Genomic DNA, 12,842 nt, shown 5'->3' on the forward strand with positions numbered 1-12,842 from the left:
AGTAGAGATGGGATATCAATGTTTGGGGAACTGACGTTTGAAACCTGACGCGTTAAATGTATTGACTGTAAATTTTGCTCTCAATTAACTGAGTAGCGCTGCTGACTGCGCCTTGTTATGGTTGGTATAAATGGTGGTCATAGACTGGGGGGGGGGGGCACTCAAATTATTTTTTGATGGGGGGGTGTGCCTCACGAAACTCTGAAATGGGGGTCTAAGGAACTGACTTAAAGGGTAAAATACGGGGTCTTGGGAACTAAATATATACTGCGCGGTGTGAAAAACGGTCTATGGAACAGGATCACGGCACCGCAGGTACGTTGCACCAAAGCGCTGTGAATGCGCTCGCCATACATTGAGCGGCTACTAGTTATATGTGGGGAGTTGCGAAGCCTTACGCGCATCTCTCGCTTGTGGTGCTCGCGCTTGACAATTTTTGCAGGGCTGGGGAACTGAGGTGTCCCGTAACGGGGGTCTTGCGAGCGGGGCTGGGTGGCTTCTGAACTGAAATTTTGTCATTCGGAGTATCATGAGAACTGAAAATTAGGTCTGAAAAGGGGGTCATCAAAGAGGCACCAATATATGTGAGTGCAGAAAGTGCATCGACAATAGAATCATTGGAGATGGGATATCAATGTGGTGACACAACATTTGCTCCGCCGACAATTGCTCCTGGGCGTCCAGGCTTTATTTCATCTTAAAATATAGGATTAGGGTTTTAGGTTTAGGATAGAGTATGGTGTTAAATCCAGGGATGAAGTGGAGTCATTCCATTTGTGTGTGGAATTGATAGAAGAGCAGTTGTCGCTGGAGCAAATGTCATGGTACTATCAATGTTTTTTTTTTTGGGGGGGAGGGCTCAAAGAATATGAGCAATAAAACTAGAGAACAAGAGATTTCAAATGTGTTCCTTAGGAAGGGGGAAAACCAGGTTCATGTATGAATGATGATAGAATAATTTGCTTGAGAACGGCTGGCAAGACATTAAGGGGGGGGGGTTTAGGGCTGCACATACCCATACTGCCACCAGGGGGGGGGGGGGAAATAAGTAATAAAGATTGGAGATTTGGGAAAGAGAAAGGGTATGACCTAAAGATTGGGGGATATCCCATTAACAATTTTTGAAATGTTGGTGTAACTATTGAATGCTGGTCTATTCAGAAAAAGGAGCATGTAGTTTTTGGGGAATACATCGAGGCTCACTTGATCCCTCAAATAAATACTGGCAGGGCAAGTTGACAGAGTCCACAACTTTGGAGAAGCGGGGAATGGGGGGGGGGGGGTATAAGAAAAGAAGGGCATTTGATTATTTTTTCTTTAAAATGGCAAGATAATGTATCAGATTTCTCAAATAGGTAAAATCCAAATTGCACACAAAAATGGTAGTAGATCAGGGAGGGGGGCATTATTTAGATCAAGTTGGTATTTTTTTTTAGTTTTAGAAGTTGATTTATTATGAGGGAATAGGTAGTGACTTAAAAATCTGGTGGGGTCGAAGTCTGCAATGACAGTAATGTTTGAATGGTGGGAGGGGGGTTGAAGTAAAAGTGGCTCTAATTTAAGAAAAATGAGGCACCAGGTATATATTATAAAACAAAAAAGTCTTAGTTTTATATTTGCAAAAAATATGAACTCTTCAAACATTTATTTAGACTTTATGTTGACTCTAGCCTCTATCCCATATAATGGAATTTAAAAATTGGCTTGAAATTCAATAAAAAGAGGAGCCTGTTTAATTTTCATGTGTAATTGGATAATAATTGTTTGGATTTAAAAGAAATTGTGTTCAGTTTTCATTTATATTTTGTCATCTTTAACAACCATGTGAAATCTTTATTCTGTTTTTTTTTTCCAACTTGGAAAAGAACTAAAGTGAATAGTTTCGAAGAAACTTGAAAATTTATCCATATCATTATATTTTGTTCCACACATGCAAACAATGAATTAAAAATCACAAAGGAGATATAAATAAATTCAGAATGCAATATTATTTTTTTTATGATTGTCTGAATGCTGAGTTTTTCTGACTCATAAAATATGAGGGGGGGGGGAGTTCACATTGATCAGGGTCATGTTTTATGAAAGACTGAAAAGTTATGGCAACTACCATGGTAACAGCTCAGCAGCCAATCAAATAATATTTCCATGGAAATATTACCATACTTGTGTTATTTTACAAATGGGGCTCCAAATTATTTTTCATAACCTGAACTGGAATTTTCTTCATTGTATTGATGTAAGTATGCTATTACAGAAGGATTGTGAATCCATCTTATTATTTTCTCTCTTTTTTTTTCCTAGTTGTAGTGCTAATGTGTATGCTTTTTTTTTAAATCATTATTTTGATTGAAAATTACAGATGGGGGTGGGGAATATATAGGAAAAATATATCAAATGACTTTGGGTTGAACTGAAAGTTATTATTTTGACTTGATTGTTGTATACGAATTTTAAGTTCTTTGATTACATTTTCCCCTCAATTTTCATTTTTTTCAACAAAATAATACCTTTTAGTGTTGTAAAGCATAAGCCATGTGGCCCTTTGAAGACTACTCAAAGAACTATAAGATAATGCTCTTGTATATGGGACACCATAAACATTTTAAGATGAAAATAACCTCAATATATGAGCATATGAAATGAGTAAATTTAGCAGTGCAAACAAAGTCATCAAAACGTGTTACCCGTAGATTAAAAAAGTAATGTAATTCCATATGGCAAGTTGTATTTTACATGTACAGTATGATTTCTCACTATACAGTACTAAAGAAAACCACATTGAGTTGACCAAAATTAATTTTTATTTAATAAAAAATAATTTTGTGAGGGATTCTCATAACAAGCTTTGAGGTTTATTCAAGCTTGGTTTGTTCATACTGTGCAGGATCTATTGAAACTCTGCAGTCTGCAACAAAATTGTAAAGAAATGAATTTATCTTTTGTTGATGATTTCACATTGTCAATAGGCATTGGAAAGGTTACTCCTTTATGTAGGCTAAATTCATTCCCTTGTCCTTGGGTGTTTGTAATAGAAAAATAATTCAGGGGCTATTATAGATATCTCATTATCGAAGTAGGGGGTGGGGTATGTCCAAAGATGGACATTATGCCTGTACATAAACTTTCAAAATGGACACTTAACAAGCTAGTAATTATCCGACCATCTCAGAGTATCCTAAACAAGAAATTTCTATCTTCCCACCTGCCCTAAATAATGCATCAAATATTTTATTTTCATGAGAGGGTGAAATAAATACCCTTTTCTTTAAAAAGGTTGAAAACTGGTGGAAAGAAACATTAGATACATTTTAAATGATATGCTCAATAAAAATAATTTTTGAAAAAAAGTCTCCTAATGCTTTTGGGAACATATTCAAAGATGAAATTCAATTCAGATAGATGCATTTGCAAAGCCATTTGCTTTCATTGCAGTTTAAAATATTCATCTATCAGTATCAAACAGAAAATGTGAGAATGTCAATACTTCATAACCATTATCAAATCAATTATCAAAATGGCGTTATCGTTGATCGGAGAAAATTTATATCAATTTCAAGGTATTTTTTCCACTATATGTACAAGTAATTTTCCCAAAATTATATTTTAATATTTTATTACTGAAAGAGACCTTTACCATATTTCAAATGAAGGATGAAATTAAATGTAAAATATCAACAAATTCAATCGCATAGAATCATTTAGCATTGGCAGACTGTATTAGTTATTGAAAGGGTGTATTCTCATTTAGATGTCAATATAACTTGAGTTGACTTTACAATTACTACACTTAAGGGGACCTTATAAAGAGTCCAAGATTATTTATAAATAAGCATTAATACCTATTAAATTTTGTAAGCCTAATGTTTATGAAATCATAAGCCACATGGCAGAAAATTTTTAAAAATTCAGCTTGCTTTCAGACTTCAGATAGAGCTGTGTACCAGCCCTATTATACAGCAACAGACCTAAGCCCATGTCAGGGGGAAAAAGCAACAATTCAGGAGAGACACACATCCGGCAGGGCAAGCAATGTACATTATAACTCACAACCTCTCATTACGAGGCAGGGTGACGCCCCTTATATTTGATCATCTACTATTCTGTGCCGTATTGCTACTTTCTTTAGGAATTATGTGCTATCAAGCATTTCAGCCATTTCTATAGTTTCAAGTGAAGCAGAAAATGGAATAAACGAAGGAGTGGTGCCAATCGTCGATGGTTTGTATTCATTCAATTGTGTCTATCGACCTTCAGACTTCGTCTATTACCCAGCAAGACTTTCAGGTATCTGTAAAACTTTATGGAAAATTACTTTGTGTTCAACCCATTTTTTTTTACATGTGAAATTGCCTCTTATATATTCATACTTACACATAGTGATTTTTGCAGAGCAAAGAAAAAAAAATAGCCATTAACCTGTGATATTACATGATGTAGTGTTTTGGGGCCATTTCAAATGTGAAATACATTTTAGGCATGCAATACAAATTTCCCATCATATTCAGCAGTAATTGTTGGGAAGTTTATGCATTTAATTTTTTTTTTCCTTTTTTTTTTGTGTAAATTGTGAACCACCCATATGAGCTTTCCATATGATGAACTTCAGGTTAAATTGAGGTTTCACACGCAACTCTTGTAGATCGGGGGTTATAAACATGAAATTTATTTACAATTGCTTTTTTGTGATATTGTTCCAACCAATGAATTGGTCATACACTTTGAAAGATTTTTTTTACCCATTTTCTCTCTTGATAAAATAGTGATACCTCGCCTGAAGTTACAAAGATATCGCATCTTAATTTTATTGTGTACAGAAACCTTCCGTGCACTAATATTGACCTTCAATTTTATGAACGACATTATGGTGTATTTAGATTTCTTAACACCACACTTTTTCATAAACTGTTCTAGTCTTGTACGTTTTCTATTTTTGCTGTTGCATCATAGAATTTGACTTATTTTTACTTTTTTGCTAAAAATGTTTAAGTGTTTGAAAGGGCTATATCCAGACATTAAAGGTTGCATAATATTTTGTAAATTAAACTGACGTTTAAAGAAAGAAAAAAAAATGTGCAGATAAGTCTGCCTTCATGAAAATTTGGACTGTTCTTAATAAAGACAGCACTCTTCAGGTGATTGCTTGATTCAAAATGTTCTTGCAATGTCACTTTTGTCGGCCATCTTTGGAATCTTACGTCTGCAATGTATGTGTCAACGCAACGTTCTAGCATGGAGCTATAAAACACAGTAATAGCTCCATGGTTATAGTCAACAGTATACATGTACATGTAGTGATGTTCATTAGCGCGCATTATCATTCTGAACTTCAAACAAGCATTTGCAGTACTGATAACTTAACTTCGATAGCGCTACCATGAGTTGAAGATTGAAAAGGTCTTGGGATACAAACCAATAATGCACCATTTACTCCAGTTTAATCTTGTGCATCATGTGTTTTTAGAACTAAAGTTTCTTGGTATAAAGCGTTAAGAAAATAAAATTGAAAGAATCAATGAACAGCATATGCTAGTCTGTGTTAATAAACATTCAATGAGGAAGGGGGTTTCCCCATGCCATAAATCATGCTATTCAATTATTATTACACAAGATATGTTCTTTATATGGGCAGGTTTTCTGGCATGAATCTTCAAGTACATTTGTTTGTAGGCTGTAAAAGGTACAAAGTTCTAACAACAAACATCGGCTGAACTTTGAATGCATACGTGGACAAAGTTGTCCAGCGTGCAAATCCACTGCACTATTGAATCATAATAGTATTAACTTCATAGAAATCCTGTTGACATTTTTTATAGCAACTCTTTTCAGGGAATGATTTTCCTGGTATCACATCGCAATTTGCTCCACATGTTTGAAAGACTGCTAATGCATAAAGTCTTTTGTATAGCATATTTTTACATAGGACTGTACATTACTTAGATGATAGCTTTTCTCTTATGACCAAAAATGCTATTCAAATTTGTAAAGCCAAATTATTCCCTGCTTTTTGTTCTATCTTTCAATTGACATTGCCAATACTTGTATCAAGAGCTGTAATGAAGAAACATCATTTTTAAAGCATCATCTTGATAATGTGATTTATTTTTTCAGAAGAAATTTACTATGTGAGATATTTAGCCAACTGTACATTGTGCAATTGAATATCGACAAATGAAATACTTTTGAAATGAGAGCAATATCTTGACCAAGTTGTATTATGATATTGGTATATTTTAATCATGCTTGTTTATATCCTCATAATGACAGATTCTGCAATGTGTTATTCATATAAAAAAGCTGAAATACTTTGAATAATGATTTTAAAAAAGAATACAGATACTTCCTTTTTTTAAAAATACGAGAACATCTCATTTATTTATACATCTCATTTATTCCAACTGTCTCATTTTTTTTCTTCAAAAACATCTGGGCTTTTTATCAATAGTTTTTTTTTTTACCAGTGCTTTGAATTAGGGTGGGAGTTTCAATATTTTTAAATACATTTAAATGAAATAAACCAACTTTATAAAGTACATCATTCTCTCTAACTCTCTTTCTTTGTTCCCCCCTCTTTGAAGTATATTTGTTTCAAACCTCATAATTTTTCACGTTTTAAATATAGATTATGGAGGACATGCGGTAATTTTAGATCTCTCAATCTTTTTCTACAGATTTGTCTGATAGCGGGTGTGGCCTGATGTTTTGACTGATCACCGACCATCATTTTGAAGGTAAATGGAACAGAATCATGCAGGTCCCGGGCTCCATAACATGATGGTTTGCTATCAATCGCTTAATACCAATGACCAATCAAGATCGTCGTTGTAGTGCACTCTGTTTAAAATACTGACTGGGAACCAATCAGTGCGATTCTTTCATACTTTCAATTCATCGCAAACCTTCGTGTTACGGAGCCCTGGTTGTACCAAACTTGCATTTGAATATAGCTTTTAGAAATTTTCTAGTTTTACTTTTAGCCAATGAGAAGTTCAAGGTTATATTTCGTTCCCACTGCCGTGCGATCCGTTTACAAACGCCACTATTGGCCTTTCGTGACTGACCGCTCAATTTTTGGACCATTCAAAAAATTTCTACGATTAATACAATTGCCACGATTGATCTCATATGATTGTGGTACAATTTGATATGATCTCTAGGATCTCCATGATTAAGACACAGTTTTAATGGTTTATTTCCAATTCGTCCAATTGCCAACTCTTCTGCTACCATTTGGTCTATCATCAGTATGTCTACTCACAACATGGTCTACTTTCATTTATTCTAATTCCATTCCGTCTAATAACCAGTTGGTCCAATAGCCATTTAGTCCATATACCATTTGGTCTAATTGTACTAAAGTGTTAAATGTGCAAAATGAATGACAAGAAAATGGGTATTAGAACAACTGGTTGTAGACGAATGGTAATAGACCAAATGGTGATTAGACGAAGTGATGATTGGACCAAATGGTTGTTAGACTATGGTATTAGACTAAATGAAGGTAGACCATGTGGTGAGTGGACGAATTGGCAATTATGAATCGTGACAGTGGGAACTAGTTATTCAAATTTTCATTTTGGGCAATTCCATAAAAAAATGTACGTCTGACCCCCTATATGTGGGACCTTCATTAAATTTTCTGTCTCTGATTTCTTGTTCTTTTGACAGTCTCAAATGCTCTCAAAGAACTATGACTTGGTCTGTTTATGAAGTAAAGTAAGACTTGAGAAAAATGGGGGTCGGACGTACAAAAAGGTTGATCATTTTATGAAATTAGCCTTTGATTTTCCTGAGCTATATTCACACATGCAAGTTTGTTGTAACAGCCATCAAATTTGCCTATAAGTATGCATACCCTTGTTATTTTAACAGTACTTTCAATAGTATATTTTGAATTTTCCTATCCTCCCCCCCAAAAAAAAAATAATAATAATAATGATAATAATGATAATAAAATGAATAAATAGATAAATAAAGAAATTATAAAAATAAAGAAATATTTTTAAAAATGAATAAGTAAATAAAAATAAATAATAATAAAGTCAATAAAAAAATTAAGGGAAATGTCACTTTGAATAAACAATAAAACTTGGTTTAGACATTGAATTAAAAAAAAATTGATTTGTCCTGCATTTTTTCGAAAGATGTCTATGGCACAATATCAAAATCAAGACCTCAATGCAGTTTGTTAGGTTGAATTCATCCTGCAACAGATTCCTGAATATTGATAACTGAACTCTCAATTTTATAACTATTTTGCTTACATGTTCATACATACCAGTATTTGCTCTATTGTTTGTAGAATCAATTTTAGATCATTCATGATCAAAAGTTTGAAGTTGAAAAGCAATATTGTGCTTTCCCTCTAAGGCTAACGGCTGTTTCTTATTCATGTAGGGAGGACGACGATGGTAACGGAAGTACACCTTTGCCTGGGTGTGCACATTTGTGTAGGATGACAACTTCTAGTATCATGAAGCTTATGAATACAATCATCACATGAGGATTTGTGTAAGAAAGCCTAAAACTTATTAACCCTTTGCGCGCTGATGTTGCAATTCTGCACATTCATACAATTCAGTTCAACAATCGTAATAATTAGTTTTCTCCCCTACCTTTAAATAGGATAAGCTAATAAAAGGCAATAGTTCTTTGATGACATCTATATAATAGTAATAAGTATCAATGGTGCAATATGGATATCTTGAATTAAAGAAAACGACATCGTAACAATTGTCATTATTATCCCCCCAAAAAATGATTCAGCGTGCGAAGAGTTAATTGCAGAATATGAAATATTTAGCTTTAGATTTACAAAGCAACAATGATGTGATGCAGTTCTGTTACATTTACATGTTTCGTCACTGTCTCCTTGGTCACCCTTAGTCCTGTGTGCCTTACAAGTGCACATGTAGCAATAGATTCGGGTGTAATATAGATGCCCATTGATGTGCTAAAATTTAAATCCGGGACTCCTGTAGAAGACCATGACAATTCTTTCTTCTGCTTTGTGATGTCAGATGATAAATTGGGTAATCTCTCAAAGAGACAACATGTTAAAATACTGTATAAGCTTTTAATAGTATTCATGCCTATACATTCCATGAAACTATTCAAGAATCTCCCCCGGACTATCTAACTCTATATTTCCTTATCTAACTCTTTATTTTCCAGATCGCAGTATCTGTGGTCTTCAAGAAGCCAGAGGAATTCCATCTAGGATCAGTATGAAGTAGCTACAATGAAAGAGGACATTTCTTCATATCATCTACATTCTGTCAACACAGAGGATGTGTATAAAGCTATTTGCAGCGTTCATGCTGCCTTGAAAATATGTCCCAGTAGAACCTCTTGTAGTATTTACATGGTCTTGTTAGCATTAATTCTTGTATTGCAAAGGGGAGGGTGATGTTGAATTATTCTAATTTGCGAATCCAGTATCTACATCATCCATGTAGGCAGTATATACCGTTAAACCTGTCTTGTCAACTACCGGTCTATAGTGAAAAACCTTCCTTTGGGTGACCGTAATATACAGGTTTGGTAATATACAGGTTTGAAAATACTTTTTGTCTTTACCATGCTTTAGAATTTACAACTACACTGTAGATGGATTCTCAACTGCACAAGTCAAAATTTATGCCTTCATATCTGACCTTTATTGCATACTTTATTCTGATATTGTGAAAAGACCATCAAATCACAGGCATTAGATTATCTCTATGACCTTTTACCTTGTGATCTGCAAAATTTTAGATCACCATCACTCTAGTATGCATACATGACCCAAGTTTGAAGTTGATTTTATCAAACAGTTCTTGAGTTATTGCAAGAACAAGGCTTTCAAGTTATACAATGACCTCTGTGACCTTCAACCTTTGACCTCCACACCCCATAACGAATTAGGTCATTGTCACTCCCATATGCATACATGATCTAAATATAAAGTCAATCTGTCAAACGCTTCTTGAACTGTCACGAGAGCGAATTTTGCGGTGAAATAATTGACAAGACTATTTGAAATATCCCTGGGAATGTCGCTTACAACCCTGTAAGTGCTGCTTTCTTTTCTTTCGTCAGAATACAGGGATGAGAAAACGTTACATGATTCCATTCGACAGATTCCAGCTTTGCCAACTGCTTATAAAGTAGTACTGAGTATGTTGCATTTTTAATTTAGACGGTATTCACAATAATGCTTTCCAAATTGTTTAATGGAATCTGTTGACTCATGAGACCTTTGTGGTTTAGCCATAGTAAACCGATCTATTTTGGAAGATAACATTTACAAATTGGTTATTGTTGGTGTAACCCATTCAAACAAAATGTTGATAATCGTGTCCATCGTGATCTATGAATGGATATTCCATGGTGATAAAAATTTTATTAGATAGAAATTTGTGATTCACTTTTGTGAGAATAAATTAGAAGAGAATAATCCAATCTTGTCGTGTTGTGACTGGTGTATTTGTTGATTATATACAAACGAGTGGAAATGCACAGAAGTAACGAATGTGAGTTATTTCATTTCGAGGAAAAGTGAAGGCTGTCCTTTTGTTTGGTGATAGAGGGAAGGATGAAGAAAGGGATGGTCCGGGCTGAAAATATTTATATCTCAAAAAGTAAAATTCACAGAGCAAAATACTGAAAATTTCATCAAAACCAGATAACAAATAACAAAGTTATTGAATATTAAAGATTTGCATTATTCCAGTGAAACAGTTCTAGGCATGTCTTCTTGAATATTCATTAGGTGGGATGATGTCACATCCCCACTTTCCTTTTTCTTATGTGAAATCATAATTGTTATCATTTTTTATCTCCATTATTATGAAATGAGTTGCAGCAAGAAATAACTATGCACTTAAATCAGTTATCAATCCAATTGTTTAAGTTCTTGGTAGAAAAAAATTTGAATAAACCTAATTTCATTTAATAAAATACAAAAGAACATATGGGGATATGACATCATCAGCCCACCTAATGAATATTCATGAAGATGTGCCTAGTTAGTTGAAATTTTCAGCATTTTGCTATGTTAATTTTACTCTATTTATTGAGATATAAATATCTTCAGCCCGGAGCATCCCTTTAAAAACAACTCCCAAATCGTTCAATCTCTGTTACTGGCTCTCCCCCATTGCCACCCCCACTCTGTTGTGAAAATGATAGAATCACAAATACTTGGTTCTCAGCAGCAGTAGTCTTTGTAATAAGGTGACCACGATAGGGTCTAACAAAATAGATGTGTTCATGGACTTGTCAAATGTTATTAATAATTTCCTAGTGCATACTAATAATCACTAGCGTACCTACGGGGGGGGGGGGGCAGACTGCCCCCACCTGACGAGTCACAACCCATGCAAGGGACATATCCCTGCCCCCCTGACGAGTCTTTTTTTTTGCTTGTCAAATTTTTTTCTGGTACGAAATCCTTTATTTGTGGTTGAAGACCCATTTTTTTTTTGCTTGTCAAATTTTTTGGCGGACGAGATCCTTTATTTGTGGTTGAAGACCTTTTTTTTTTTTTTTTGCTTGTCAAATTTTTTTTTTTTTGCAGACGAATTTGCCCCCCCCCCCCCCCCCTGTGGAAAATCCTAGGTACGCCACTGCTAATAATGACTAGTTGTGCCTCGGAACCAAGTACATGTCAATGATCAGTGTATACTTAATACATTTTATGATTTCTTGGAAGTTTTACAATGATTTGTTCAAAGAGGAATTCACCTTGTTTTTAAGTTTTAACAAAAGCATAAAAACAATTCAGAAAAAAAAGTATTGGTAAAGGTTTGATGAAAATATACATTATACAGAAGTGTAAAGGAGCTGTTCATCTGTGACCACAAAATAAAAACTTTTATTTAAAAAAATTATTTTTCTGTAATTCTGTACAATCGTCATGCTCTAATTAAAACTTATCGTCAAGGTCAACTTCCCCTCTAATGGTTTATGGGAATTTAATAGTGTAGTACTGTAGTTGATTGATCAGTTCGTTTATTGACATGCAAGATGGGCGATAGTTTGATTCATTGGTTGGTCCATTAGATTGCTTAGTCGACTTATTGACTGGTTGAATGATTGGTTTATTTAGTGACAATTTACTAATATTGCTATTTCATCAAGATTGGGTCATTCCGAATGCATTTTTCTGTTGATGGGCTTTCTTTTACATACAAAATTGAGCACCAAACTTTGAATCACCCAATGGACATGATGAAGATGATAAGATGGTGGTGGTGGTGATGATGAAGATGATGATTGTTATGTTGGTGATAATGAGGATGGTGATGATGATGATATGATGGTCATGATGATATGATGAAGATGATGATTGTTAATGCGGATGGTCATGATGATGATGGTTTTGAGAGACCTGTCAGCTGATTTTATCCGGATTGTCCTGATTTTCAACTTTCAAAATGGCCACATATCAGGACGTCCTAACTTCTGAAATTACATGTCCAGATTTTTCGTTTCTAAATGTTGGCAGGTATGTTATGACAGTTGCAATGATTATGATGATGGTGGTGTCAATGGCGGAGACCTAACGATCCCCTAATGAGTCGCATCATTTTGTAATGCCCCTTTTATAAGAGATATTCGATACAAAAAAAATGATGGATGGACATCTAATGACTGGCAATGGGAGAGCGGATGCGTTTTATTATGTTGATGAAAGAACGCCGATCAATGCCGTCAGGGCCGCGATTGATTGATGGACGTGAACTACAGTGAGAGAAAGGAATCAATCCCTATGAAGATATAAATAGATACAGTTTAGTACAAAAAGACAGTAATTCAAATGGTAAATAAAGTGAACCGAACATACTAATCAATAATACGTA

General features: G+C 34.5%; 1 long non-coding RNA gene across 1 annotated transcript; it reads left to right on the forward strand.

The window, feature by feature from the left end:
* Positions 1-4,837: 4,837 nt before the first annotated feature.
* On the forward strand, positions 4,838-10,440 carry LOC135153864 (uncharacterized). Its single transcript, XR_010293332.1, has 3 exons — positions 4,838-6,728; positions 8,395-8,508; positions 9,172-10,440. It is a non-coding gene; the product is annotated as an uncharacterized LOC135153864 (long non-coding RNA).
* Positions 10,441-12,842: the final 2,402 nt, after the last annotated feature.

This window comes from Lytechinus pictus, chromosome 4 (assembly GCF_037042905.1).
Source record: "Lytechinus pictus isolate F3 Inbred chromosome 4, Lp3.0, whole genome shotgun sequence".
NCBI classification, from domain to species: domain Eukaryota; kingdom Metazoa; phylum Echinodermata; class Echinoidea; order Temnopleuroida; family Toxopneustidae; genus Lytechinus; species Lytechinus pictus.